This window comes from Antedon mediterranea, chromosome 11 (assembly GCF_964355755.1).
Source record: "Antedon mediterranea chromosome 11, ecAntMedi1.1, whole genome shotgun sequence".
Classification (NCBI taxonomy): Eukaryota; Metazoa; Echinodermata; class Crinoidea; order Comatulida; family Antedonidae; genus Antedon; species Antedon mediterranea.
The window spans coordinates 19,500,603-19,515,155 of NC_092680.1; the positions used below are offsets into that span (position 1 = coordinate 19,500,603).

At 36.6% G+C, this 14,553-nt stretch overlaps 1 protein-coding gene and 5 non-coding genes across 7 annotated transcripts in view; 5 read left to right on the plus strand and 1 right to left on the minus strand.

Annotated features, from left to right (window-relative positions):
• The window catches only part of LOC140062408 (GREB1-like protein), a 64,263-nt gene extending 52,769 nt beyond the window's left edge, over positions 1–11,494 (minus strand). Inside the window, exon 1 of one of the 2 annotated variants that reach the window (XM_072108616.1) lies at positions 11,438–11,494. The gene's annotated coding sequence lies outside the window, so the exon portion shown is untranslated. Of the gene's footprint in view, positions 1–11,143; positions 11,253–11,437 lie in introns of those variants that run through there. The other variant, XM_072108617.1, reaches the window with a different exon arrangement.
• A 2,274-nt stretch (positions 11,495–13,768) lies between these two features.
• Trnad-guc (transfer RNA aspartic acid (anticodon GUC)) lies at positions 13,769–13,840 on the plus strand. The gene has a single exon. It is a non-coding gene; the product is annotated as a tRNA-Asp (tRNA).
• Positions 13,841–13,929: 89 nt separating this feature from the next.
• On the plus strand, positions 13,930–14,001 carry Trnad-guc (transfer RNA aspartic acid (anticodon GUC)). The gene has a single exon. It is a non-coding gene; the product is annotated as a tRNA-Asp (tRNA).
• An 88-nt stretch (positions 14,002–14,089) lies between these two features.
• Trnad-guc (transfer RNA aspartic acid (anticodon GUC)) lies at positions 14,090–14,161 on the plus strand. Its single transcript has one exon. It is a non-coding gene; the product is annotated as a tRNA-Asp (tRNA).
• A 93-nt stretch (positions 14,162–14,254) lies between these two features.
• Trnad-guc (transfer RNA aspartic acid (anticodon GUC)) lies at positions 14,255–14,326 on the plus strand. Its single transcript has one exon. It is a non-coding gene; the product is annotated as a tRNA-Asp (tRNA).
• An 88-nt stretch (positions 14,327–14,414) lies between these two features.
• Trnad-guc (transfer RNA aspartic acid (anticodon GUC)) lies at positions 14,415–14,486 on the plus strand. The gene has a single exon. It is a non-coding gene; the product is annotated as a tRNA-Asp (tRNA).
• Positions 14,487–14,553: the final 67 nt, after the last annotated feature.

A 14,553-nucleotide genomic window follows, 5' to 3' on the forward strand; every position in this document is an offset into this window, starting at 1 on the left:
GTACGATCTAAAATAACGCACATTAAATCAAACAATTGAATAGTTTTACTTTTGTTTGTTCCTGATTTTGAGACAATAGAATGTTTACAATAGTTGTATTGTCTAATGATAAGATCTAAACCACACCCTAGTATGTCACTTCTGCCTAAAGATGTTTTTCAAGACCCTTAGACTTGTCTACACTACACTACCATATTTGGGTACATCACACTTATTTGTCACATAAATTTTGAATAGTGTAGACAGTGCTTTACTTCAAAGCAGGTACTCAATCAATTTCAATTCAATTAACAATTGAATAATGACTTTAAACTGCTGTTTGTTCCAGATATCAAGACAATAGGATGTTTACTGTAGTTGTATTGTGATTTGAATCCTACACTCACACCTCCACAATGATACTTCACTACCATTGAATGCCTCTAATCCTGGTTCATACAGTACGTACTAAACTTTAAAATGGTAAATTTAACCAAGGTATTCTTTTCCATAAAGCCATTGGTAAATTTGACCATTATTCACACTAGTTTCAACAGTTAGATCATGTAGAAATTCTTTACCATGGTTTTACCAAAATGTAACCATGACGTTAAAAAATATAATTGAATCGCATGGTTAAGATGTGTTTACCAAAACATTCGAATGGTTATATTTACCGAGACCATAAGTTCTGCATGGGCAGGCAGTGGTAATTGTTAAATTAACACTAATATAGCCATTGTTCAGATTGACAGAAATGACCATCTCTAGATCAATTTACAAAGTTACAAACAGTAAACATACAAATCAGTTTGTAGACAATGAACAGATGCTAATATGCAAACAGCCTAAAGATACAATTCCATTTTGCATGTGAATGAAAATCATCATTTACTGGATTGTTGAACATAATACAATATGAATGTTGCAGTTCCATCCACAACCTACAGTGGAGTTTGATAATACCAATAGAGAACTTTCACTTGAGTCTTATTCAGTATTACCACTATAAGCGCTAGTAAATGTCTGGGTGGTAAGGTGGCCAGGGATGGCAGTAAGGTGGCAAGGGATGGTAATAAGCCAACCAAAGATGGTGGTAAGGCGGCCATAAAAACGGTACACGTTGCAACTACCTGTTTAGAATACGATTTAAACAGTGAACCATTAGGATGGTTTGAAAATAAAATGATGTGGATGAATCTATCCTGGATATAAAGGCTTTAGAATAAACTGGGTAAACATTAGTGGTACAGTACTGAACCTCAACCAGTCTTCATCAATGATTCAGCCCTGGATACCACCTAATTAAAAAAAAATGCAATGCAAATGACACTATCCAGGCCATGATTAAACCATTAAATGTGCATTTGACTGAGTAAAATGACTGTAATGAGATTCATTAATGGTTTCACAGCATGTGTGCCATGTACAGTACAGTATTGTATGTGTAATTTATTGTATGAAGAATAACATTACATTTATAGTAGTAGTACACATCAGATAAAAAATGCATTTCTACAATGTACTTTCAACGATAATTTCCAATCTTGAGAATTTCAACAATAAATGTCTGTTTGTTATTTAAGATTTTGGGCATTTGTGTACCACTGTGTATTGGACCATGGAGGTACCATGATTGGACATACAGAACAGGTCAAATGCACCAGTACTACGAGTACTGTAGTAGTAGAGTACATGACCTATCAACACTCTGGAGTTTACCTACACTCACTGTGTAGATGAAACTGTGGATAAATTTACTACAACGAATACAGTGAACTGTCATAAATCCACATAGCCGCAATATTGGACTCTCTGAAAACTAGAAACTCTCCCAATACAGTACCAGACTTTTTCTGGGGACCAAAAGGTTCCAAATTTCTTTTTACCGTTACAACATACAAAAACATACAGAATACCAGACTTTCTGGAAAACCAGACATAATTGGCCATCCCAAAGGTGTCTGTTACTGGGAGAGTTGACTGTAGTACTCTAGGATTAAACAATATTCAAAGCAGACTATAGTAGCTATCACCTGCATGTTGGTTCTTTTAGTTCAAGATAATCTCCTACGCATCTTTCAATACAATAAGGGACTTTGAATTTTTAAACCCACAGCTGTTCATTTCATTGTATTGTTTTATGTTTTATAAATGATCTGTAACTTAAAAGGCAGCTGTAAAAAAACACAATCTCAAACTTAAGATACTGTATCATCGGTAAAGCAGAACGAACATCATGAAATAAAGAATATAAATTCCTGATCCTGTAGATAGTTTTACTAATTTTCAATGAGTCGTTAAAGATGTATTGTCCCTTTGACTAATTCCCCAAAAAAATTTTTTTTTAATTTCGAAAAAAAGTGGGTCATTTTGAAGTATCATAATAGTTATTAACTTTCACCAAAAATTAGTCCAAAAAAAAATAATTTAACCGAAATACAGATGTTTTTTTGTTAAAAAAATAACTTTGACTTCCAGTCAAATTTTTCAATCAAAACATATCCCATAATGCAATGCGCTTGTTTGGCTACTCTGTATGCATAATCATAAAACTTCCTCGCGATCTGTGTGAAAACACCTTCTCAACCGTGATGAGTTGTAAACAATCCTAATTAGCATCATTCATAATGCATACTCATGGTTTGAAATCTTTGTTTACTTTCGCTTGCGACGATTTCTCAGACGAAATGTAATCTAATTAATTTACCTGTTAATTACGTAAACTGTTGTTTTTGGCTCGAATTTTCGACTTAAAGTTAATAACTTTAATATTACTTTGATATGGCCAATTTAAATTTAGAATATTTTTTTTTCCATTTTTTGTGTTTCAAGGGACAATACATCTTTAAATATTTGGAAATAAAATAGTATTTTCCTGTGAAAAAAAAAACAATTTATAGAGAAAAAAAATGCCTGAAATTCAGATTTCCACTTTCATCAAATTCTATTTTAATTTATAAATCATGTGCTTTATTTTCTAATTCTTTCAAACATCATTTTAAATATCTTGAAATTAAGAATTTGTGTTTAATAAAAATTTCAACAACTTTTTAAATAAAAGTAATTCAAATTGGACAATATTAATGTGTTATTCTTTCCTTTTTTAATATCAGAGAACTTCGACTGAAAAATCACTAAGCATTAAAGCAAAAAAGTACTTATATAGGTAACTTTATTCCAAAAAATGTAACAAAACCACGCACTGTGGATTTACAAAATCTGATACGTTCTTATATGCATGCATCCTACAACAACAAAAAATATAAAATAATGTAAAAATAAAGATTCAAAATAACAAAAAGCCACTTATTTCTGTTGCTGGCAAAAAAAGTACTTAATAAAACCAAAATTTAAGTTTATTTTATTTATTTTATCAGATTTATAAGGAGTGGCAGGTATCTTACTGTACAGAGTACGCAATCATTAATTATTAATAATAATAGTCCACACATGAACCTGAGTTCTGTGATCTATACACACTTAAACTTTCAATGCTCTTAGGGGAGGTTAGTTCAGGTTATAAGGTAACAATAGTGATCTATTATAACAAAATGTCATAGTTCTAAATCCCAATAAAACATTTATTAATATTATGCTAAAATCTAACCTTTGATATTTGTCAAGGAGTCTTTAGAAGGTACTTTTTGGCCAAATAGTAAGTTACAACAACATGAACATTAATCATTTGTTTTGAATGGAATCATATTCTTTATAAATTATAATTATGCTTGTAGACAGTCATTTAAATTTCACGATAGGAATAATAAATGAAGGTAGATAATGGAAGGAAAACATTTATGAGTTGTAAAGAGATTGATTGAGTATCATGGCAGCAATACAGATTACAATAACAAGTATAATTTGGTAATGCACAACAATGTCATTGCCATTCCACTCAGAATTGGTCACTCCGCCAGCCATCACCACTCCACCAAGCTATTGCGATTCCAGCCATCGACACTCCACCTAGCCATTGCAATTCTAGCCATTGCAATTCCAGCCATTGGCACTCCATCCATGCATCGCTCCTCTACTTACCCCACCTATTGTTGCTCCACACAGACATCACTACTCCACCCAGCAATTGCAATTTCAGCCATCGTTTCTCCATCCAGCCACCACCACTCCACCTAGCCATCGCCACTCCAATCAATCATGGCCATTCCACCTAGCCATTGCCACTCTACCTAGCCATCGCCCCTCCACCCATCCATCGCCACTCTAATCAATCATGGCCATTCCACTTAGCCATCACCATCTCACCCGTCATTGCCGGTCCACCGAGCCATCTCCACTTCACCTATCTCACCCTTTGCTACTCCACTCAGCCATCACCACTACACCCACTTATCACCACCCCACCTACCCCATCCTTTGTCACTCCACCTACTGTACCCCACTCTTTGCCATTCTACCTACTCCACCCTTCGCTACTCCACCTTTCGCTACTCCACCCATCCTTCACCATTCCACCCTCCAGCCATCACCACTACAGCCATTACCACTACACCGTCCTACTGTACCCCACTCTTTGCCATTCCACCTACTCCACCTTTCACTACTCCACCCATCTTTCACCATTCCACCCTCCAGCCATCACCACTCCACCTACTGTACCCAACTTTTCGCCACTCCACCTACCCCACCCTTCGCCACTCCACCTACTGTACCCCACTCTTAGCCATTCCACCTACCCCACCCTTTGATACTCCACCATCCTTCACCACTCCACCCAGCTATCACCACTACACCCACCTATGGCCACTCCACCTACCCCCCCCAGCCATCGCCATTTATGCATGTAATATGGCATGTTTCTGACCAATGAAAACCTTGTACCATCTTCAGATACTTTAAAAACTATCCTATTTTTATTAAACACAAAACATTGAATGTTTTAAAATTCTGAACATGAATTCTACTACAAAGAAATCGGGTAAATATCATGACATTACTGGATTCAGAGAAAGTTAATGATTGAAATTTTATTTATTCTGTGACTTAAAGTGCCTTCAGGCTTCCAATAAACTCAGTTTTTTCATTCTTCTTTTATGTTTCAAATATCATTACAATCTTGCCCAGGGCATCAAATTACAAAATTAATTCTATTCAGTCTACAAAACCATCAACAAAGTAGGACAATAGAATAAATTTTCAATAAAATCCAGGTTGAATCCCACGGGTTGAAATCTATATTGAATAAAGTTGGTATTGTTTTTCTACATTTTACATCCAGGGTAACCATACTGTATTATTGATATACCTAGTAAAATGTTATCATTTGTCGCTGTTTTTTTTTTTAAAACATCAAAGTGTTCATAGCTTTTAAAAAAATAATTTTTAATATAATTTGGCCCTATTTCATCAACCTTGATAGATTGATGTATTGTTTGCTACATAAAGAACATTGGCCCTCTTTCCACAAGCTGCGTGGATAGATGCGTTGTGATCTTTACATAAGGAAGGACTCCTTGCTATGGTTAAACATTGGCCCTCTTTACACAAGCTGCGTGGATAGATGCGTTGTGGTCTTTACATAAGGAAGGACTCCTTGCTATGGTTAAACATTGGCCCTCTTTCCACAAGCTGCGTGGATAGATGCGTTGTGGTCTTTACATAAGGAAGGACTCCTTGCTATGGTTAAACATTGGCCCTCTTTACACAAGCTGCGTGGATAGATGCGTTGTGGTCTTTACATAAGGAAGGACTCCTTGCTATGGTTAAACATTGGCCCTCTTTCCACAAGCTGCGTGGATAGATGCGTTGTGGTCTTTACATAAGGAAGGACTCCTTGCTATGGTTAAACATTGGCCCTCTTTACACAAGCTGCGTGGATAGATGCGTTGTGGTCTTTACATAAGGAAGGACTCCTTGCTATGGTTAAACATTGGCCCTCTTTCCACAAGCTGCGTGGATAGATGCGTTGTGGTCTTTACTTAAGGAAGGACTCCTTGCTATGGTTAAACATTGGCCCTCTTTACACAAGCTGGATGGATGCGTTGTGGTCCTTACATAAGGAAGGACTCCTTGCTATGGTTAAACATTGGCCCTCTCTTCCCAAAAGCTGGATGCATGCATTGTGGTCTTTACATAGGACTTTAAATGGTTAATGACCCTCTTTCCACAAGCTGGATGGATTCATGTGGGCTTTACATAAAGTGTGGTTCCCACTAGCAACGCAACGACGTATTGAAGCAATAATATGTAATATTTATCTCCATTTCTGTATGTCCGTAATTGAGCCGAATTTCCGTAGTAATTATGGACGCTCCATACTTGAGAGCCATGCTGAATCAGCATGTCAGTCATCCTAAGGGGCAGGGGTGATGGCATTTCATCCAGGTGTTGCTGATTATTTGCAAGTTGTTTACAACTTGAGTTATGAAAAACCTTAAACATACATTTTTCAACAAGGTGTTTATTTAGTCTTTCTAGACATGTCCATATATTTTTAAAAAAAATAATAAACAGTATTTTTGTAGCCTACCATTTTTAGAAATGTACTGAATTAACATAGGCCCTCATAAAGCAGATAAAAGGTCTGGATAGTAAATCAACTGAACACAATTTACTATCAACTAGAATTAATTTACTGTAAAAGTGTAAGTAATATCATAAAATAACTAGATTTGAACTCTCGGAGTGGCTTTCTAGTTTATTATTTATTCACAACTATTAATTATGTTTTATGTTAGTAGTACCTTTAATATATTCTTTCAAAGTTACAATCGTTTATTTTATAATTCCCTAAGCTATTTCATCTCTAGCCATCAAAACAATGAATGACCTCTTGACCCCATGTGGAAAATTTCACGTCTTTAGCACGAACTGAAGAAAGGGGGTACCCTCCACTTACATGTAGGTAAGTCACATGGTGACGTGATATACCTACAAACTGCATTTCACAATACCTTAATAAATAAAATACCTCATGGACTACAGGGCTCGCAGAATCCTAAAATATTTGGGAAAAAACGTCGGTGAAAAACGCCTATGCTTAATACACTGTGGTGTTTTTTTCGATGGATTTTAAAGTAGTGAAAACAATTTTTCAATTTTTTTCAATTACACACTGATGACAGTAATTTATTTTCTCATACGATCCTCCGTACAAGAGTTGCGATTGTTTTAATTAACATGGTGTCCTGAAATCCCTTGAAAACGCTATGTTATTTCTGTTGGTTACGCTTCGTTGCACGGCATTGTTTGTCATCGATCGAAGATGTGTTCCGTTTCGTGAATGAATTCACGTGGGTTTACTTTGGGAGCAAAAACGTTTTGCTTCTATTGTGCAATGAAATTCCGAAATCAAGCTATTTTGCGATATTTAAAATGTAGTGGCCTAGACATGGCACTAATTATCTTACAATTATTTAATAGATATATCTAAAATATTGCCTATAGAAATGTAGGCCTCCTAGGCCTAAAAAGTTTAAACAAAGTACTTATGAAGGTGATGAGCTTGTAACGCGTTGAAATCATAGAGAAGAAAAAAAAACAAACATCAACTGACGTCCGTCTACGTGACGTGAAACAATACGCATGCGTATAGCAAAAAACCTCACAGCAGCTGCCGTACGTAGTAGGAGCACATGGGGTATGGTGTGCGGAGAGTGCGGGCTTGTGGAAGTTTACTTGTTGTTTCAGTAGAAGCTCGCACAGGTTGGATAAAAACAACCATCTGCTCGCACAAGTTGGTGATTGAAAACAACACAAGGGAACTGTGCCGAATTGTGGTGAAAACCACGTGCTCCGCCAAGTTGGAGTTTTTGAAAGTTCAACTCTCGGCGGCGATACCCGAAGAAGTGTATTATTTTCAATGTTGATAATAAAAAATATACTGTAACTATTTAAGTATTCAATGTATTTATTAAATAAATTATTAGGCCTATTAAATTTATATTCTGTAATATTTATAAAAAAAATGGTAGGCCTACTTGCCTGTGTTAAAAACATCGGCCGCCGCCTATTTGGCACAGACAATTAAAATTACGTATCTATTATAATTTAATAATATACTGTATTTTCAATACAACTGTACATTTGAACAATAATTACAGTAATTCAGCAAATTATTTATTACACACAAAATACATAACATGAATGTAATTAAACATAGGCCTAATCTACTATCAGGCTGTAGGCCACATAATTAATACTACCGTATTTTCCGGAGTATAGGTCGACCCCAAGTATAAATCGACCCCCAACTTTGACCTAGAATATCGTTGATTTTGGTATGACCTGAATATAAGTCGACCCCCAAAATCGGCTAATAACACAACTTACTTTAAAGTTCAAAGAAGGCTAGAAATGTATGAAATGTGGTTGTTTGTTTATTACAATTATTAAAGTGTAGGCCTAATCAATATCGGACGGACGTAATAAATCACAACGGCTTCGCCGCCGTCTTCGCCAGCCTATAATAAATGACAGCGATGTAGCGTTACAGTACTTGCCATCAGCGATGTTTTTTCGCGTCACTCGAATAAATTAAAACGAGTTTTTCGTTAGGAGGCTTATTAAATTGTACAGGCGAGTAGTTGTAAATCGCGTTATCTGTAAATGTACACGCGCCGGACTGAGGAGAATTTATTTTATGAATAGACATGCGCAGTAATTGTAATTACGAACAAACAAACAAACTGCGCATGTGTATAGATGAAAATATCGCGCAATAACAAACATGCTGCATGGACATTCCAACATCGTGTAGTTCGTTTGTGGTGTGTTACGATGTTTTCGCGAGTGAATACGAAGAAGCATATGAAACACAAACGAAAACTATTTATTCTTAATTATTTTAATAAAAGCGTATTAAATATAAACATCAAAATTAATCTGTGTTATATAATAATAGTACTTGTACCAGTACTTGTTGGAGTTGTATTATTTTGTACAATGTAGGTATTATTAAATTGAAAACTCCTGTGAGTGATTGATGATAGGCCACTGACCTTGCTAGGCCTTGACAGCTGACGGCTTTTGAACGAATTTTTTCGGCTTGATTTTTTTCAAAAATCGCATGGTCGGAGTATAAGTCGACACCCCGATTTTGCAATTAAAATTTTCCCACAAAGTCTCGACCTATACTCCGGAAAATACGGTAAGTAGTAGATTCAGATTTTATTACCACCGTAAAATGATGTCGATAATTGAGAAAAACAAAAACATACTAGCCCCTATTTTATTTGGTTTATAGTATAACTAGGGAGTTGTTAATTAGGGCCTGTTCGTAGGGGTTGAAAATACCAGCTTATTCCCGATTTCCGTTCGCGTGGCCCAATTAACTTTTGCCTCAGGCTACAAAAAATTCGAGGTAAAATGTTCACCAAATTTGCAGGTTATTTCAGCGATAATCCAATTATACTCGGCCTTCGAGGATAATAAATCTCCAATAGAGGCAATGTGTCAAATTTTGACAAACGTTCGCTGCCTAGGCCCGTCATTTCTCCTACGAAGCTCTTCCATACACGCTTCGAGAGCGATCGTCAGCTGGTGCTGTCCTTGTTGGTGTAGACCGCTTAGTAGGCCTAGCTGGTCGGGGAGCCGCTGGTCGGTGGTGTTTCCGTCGTGTAACATTGGGCTCAAATTCTTCGTCAATGAGTAAAATAATGGTCGTCAGGAGAAGGCATATTTCGGCAGGATTATCGGCGTTAAGAGGCATAAGGTTTGTCGCAAGGATAAGCAGTGTAAAAGGTAGCAAGTAATTGTTATTGTAAAGAAAGATCGCGAGTAAAAAATATACAACACGAAACTAGCGTGCGAAAATGGGGTCGTTAGGTTGTAAAGACAACTGACCTTAAAACGTAATTTCCGGTTTGTGATTCGTCGATTAAGCATTTAAGCGGTTAAATATTTCAAGTACGAACAACGCTCAATTTATAACCCGAGGCATGGGTGAAATTAAGCGCTTATTTTAACCACCGTACGAACACGACCTTAGAAACTCCCTGGTATAATAACTTCAAATAAGTTAAAAGCCGAGAGTTCAACGCTTCCTATTTCGCGATCAATGGATGCCGCAAGAGACCGCTTGCTATATGACAGACCTGGAAACTCTATACGCAACGACTTGATACGCCCGACTGCATAGAAACACATGTTTTGGCTCCTGGAGATAACGTTCCATACCACCGAATTCCGATCCATACATTTACTTAACAAACACTACACTGGTCTCGACGTCAAGAGAATTTGTTCGTGCGCGACTATTATTTTCATTGTTACAGTTTTTCACAACCCCTGTAAAACATCGTGGACATTTTCGGTGATTTTAAGAGGTTGCCCGTCGGGACATGACATGTTAGATTTTAGTTGCCCGACGTATTTATTTGGTTGCCGCGGGACGTCGGGCAAGCGATTCTGCGAGCCCTGGACTAGTCCATTGTACGATTTTCTTACTATTATGGGATGTAGAAGAAAAACCCGGTAGGTTGGTTTTTAATTAATATTTTTTCAGTATTATCACATTAAATATGTAAATGTAAACATATAACAGTCACGTGACCAGACTCAAGCGGCGTATCAATTAAAGGCATTACCGCAAATTGGGTACCGCAAACTGGTGCACAGTTACCGCCGTTTGGTACATCGGCTGTCCTTAGTATTTAACGAATTATTATTAATTAAGTGGCCATTGTTTATTTGTGTATGTATTTTAATAAAGGATACATTATTAATAATTGACAATTGTTGTATTCACTTGCAACTATAACACATTTAATGTAATAATGATTTGACCGTTACCTAACCGCAAATTGGTACATTTACCCTATACTGTATAATACACACTGTCACTACACTAGGCATAGGCATATATAGATAGGCTAGACTAGTTCTTGTCCATGCTTTTGCTCTTCATCATATCATACAGAAACAAAACTAGGCCTAGCCCAAGTATTTTGAGGTCATCGGGCCTTCCTACCCTAGCTCATCGACTGTATCCGCTGATTGCTAGCTAGGCCTAGGCTAGGCTACAATACAGGTAGGCCTAGCTTGTAGGCCAGACTAGCTAGGCCTCCGACAAGCTAGGCATAGCAACGTCTGAGGGCACCATTGCAGATTAGGTGAAAGTTATATCTACAATTTCGATCTGCACGACGTTTATTCATGTACAAAATAGATAGAAATTAGCTTGCTGCTACTGAGAGCAACAAACCCAAAAATGCAATGGCCGCATGGTCATGTACTTGTCATCCACACTCCCTCTTCTTGCGCATGCAGCTAGTGTGTAGTAGCAGCACAGCATGCATGACAAGGATGAACGCCCTGGCCTGGACGGTATGTTCAAGGCCACAAACGGCGAGAGACGACACGGGTGAAGAGGTAGTACACACCACAGAGAGCAGAGAAGGGTTGGTTCCAGAACAATTAACTACCTAAATGGGAATAGCATTAATGTCACATGCAGCTACTTTTTAATTTAAATAATAATGAAAGTATGCAAACTTACCAAAAGAAAGCTAATATATAAGTGTCTTCCGCTCACCGCTGAGGTTAGCAAGCGGACACGGAACGGAGATGAACTAAAAGTAAGACTACTCTCTGTCTAGACTAAGGTCGTGACGTCATGGTACGCGACGGACCATCCTTGTGCATGGAAAAATTATGGACTGGTCCATTTCTACAAAAGAAAATATAATATAGAAATTAAATTTTACACATTTTCAAAACGACAATGATACAAAACATGGAGAATGAAATACAGTAGTTAAAGATCTAATACCTCGGAAAACATACTGCCGTATATCATTGTAAAGTTCTTTGGTTTAGAATATGATATTCAAAAAAAATAGATACTGTATTTATTATTATTGAAATAAAAGAATGGATTATTCCAAAGATGAACTTTAATTTATGTTTTTAATTAAGCGCAGCTCTTCGACTTCTTTTGGTTCAATACCGTATGACTTTCCAAGCAGATGAATGTATGGTTATGTACATACAGGTACGACTAATTGTTTTTGCAAATTCCATATATATAACTACAATCAACCGAGAAGTAGGCCTACGGTACAACTGTTTATATTTATGGATGTTTTGTTCATGTTTAAACTACATAGTTATAGGGCGTATATTGATTGATTATCGAGAATGTAATGAATTTATAAATAAACCGATTTTCCCTTACTATTTAATGTCATATGATATTGAATAGGCCTACACCCTAGAGGAGCCCGTAATTCATATTTGTACAATTCATAAAACAATTACAATAATCACCTACGATAATTATGATAATGTTAACAGTTCAACTAACCAGATTCGACTTTAAAGTTTTATGTGCGGTTTTCTCTACTTTAAAAAAGCGGCTTCATGCCTAGGCCTAGCCCGATGGCAGATTAATCCAATTTCGAAGTTGGTCCTACTAGCCTACTGGTAATATCGTTTTGTATGTTAATACACTGTGCTCAAGTGGACCCAATATATATAAAATATAAATAAAGTCACTTTAATTTCAATATCTTTTCGTATGTCAATACACTGTGCTCAAGTGGACCTAACTTGGCGCCAGAGTGGAGAACAGTGATAGGCCTATAAAATAGAAATAATGTCACTGAAGTTTCAATATCTTTTTGTATGTTAATACACTGTGCTCACGTGGACCTAATTTGGAGTCATTTAAGTGTCAATATCGTTTCGTATGTTAATAACACTGTGCTCCAGTGGATCCAATGTGGCGCCAGTGGTGGAGCACAGCGAAATAGTCACATACAAAAACATCGAGAAAAAATACTTATGGAATTCAAAAATATTTGATACTGGATATGTTCAATATAGGTTAATCCATCCGTAATGCAAAAGAAAAATTAGTTCCAAGCCATATAAGTGATTTTAATAAGATAAATACTTATTTAATGTCCCCGGAAAGTGCACATATTCATTGAAATATGAAATTAAATATTAAGTCTCCAGTACTAGCCCACCATGGTTGGAGCAGAGCTAATAATGAAAATAGAGCTCAGAATTGCACTTATACTTACACTTATTACTAAAATCACCTATGATAATTATGATAATGTTAAAATTCCAGACGTGACACGACTGCAAAATGTTAGGTGGGGTTTTCTACATCGTAGGCCTATATGGCTATAAGGCCTATCCCGGCGGCGGAATTAGTCTAAGAAGCTTCGAAATTGGTCTAGAAATCGGCATCTTTGCAAAGTTTCTAGGAATATATTTGATCTTATTTCACTCTCCATTAACCCCATATAAAAAACCATCGGAGACAAACTATCTGTTTAAAACACGTTTATTCTGGGACGTACGGTGCGGCCATACACACCAACTACAGTACCATAAACGTTTATTTTTCATAACATATTACAATACAATATCTTGCATGAATCGGACATTTCGCTACCAATGTAGCAACCTGCACAATTCCATCTTTCCCACTACACCTGCAAAACCATTGTATAACAACGCACCAAACGTTTCGTACACCTGCGATGAAAAAATAAATTCAATTTATTTTAAAATTGAGGGCGGCAAACATAAAATTTACGAGATCAAATACGGGTTTAAAAAAAATTAAATAAAAAGATGTTATTTAACATTAATTTTGTAAGAAAATTTTAAAATTCTAAAAGTGCATCAACCAAATGGATCAACCGATTCCTGTGTAGTATAGTGGTGAGTGTCTCCGCCTGTCACGCGAAAGACCGGGGTTCAATTCCCCGCCAGGGAGAGTTTATTTATATATTTTTTGCTACCACATTCGAAATAAAAGAAAATGAATTTTGCAAGAAAATTAAAAAATTCTTAAAGTGCATCAACCGATTCCTTGGTAGTATAGTGGTGAGTATCTCCGCCTGTCACGCGGAAGACCGGGGTTCAATTCCCCGCCAGGGAGAGTTTACTTTTATATTTTTTTGCTACCACATTCGAAATAAAAGAAAATGAATTTTCCAAGAACATTTAAAAAGTGTATCAACTACTGATTCCTTGGTAGTATAGTGGTGAGTATCTCCGCCTGTCACGCGGAAGACCGGGGTTCAATTCCCCGCCAGGGAGAGTATATTTATATATTTTTTGCTACCATATTCGAGATATAAGAAAATTTACAATAAAATTTAAAAATTCTAAAAGTGTATCAACTGATTCCTTGGTAGTATAGTGGTGAGTATCTCCGCCTGTCACGCGGAAGACCAGGGTTCAATTCCCCGCCAGGGAGAGTTTACTTTTATATTTTTTGCTACCACATTCGAAATAAAAGAAAATGAATTTTACAATAAAATTTAAAAATTCTAAAAGTGTATCAACTGATTCCTTGGTAGTATAGTGGTGAGTATCTCCGCCTGTCACGCGGAAGACCGGGGTTCAATTCCCCGCCAGGGAGAGTTTACTTATATATTTTTTGCTACCATATTCGAGATATAAGAATATTTCCAATAAAATTTAAAAATTCTAAAAGTGTATCAACCGATTCCTTGGTAGTATAGTGGTGAGTCTCTCCGCCTGTCACGCGGAAGACCGGGGTTCAATTCCCCGCCAGGGAGAGTTTACTTTTATATTTTTTGCTACCACATTCGAAATAAAAGAAAATGAATTTTCCAAGAAAATTTA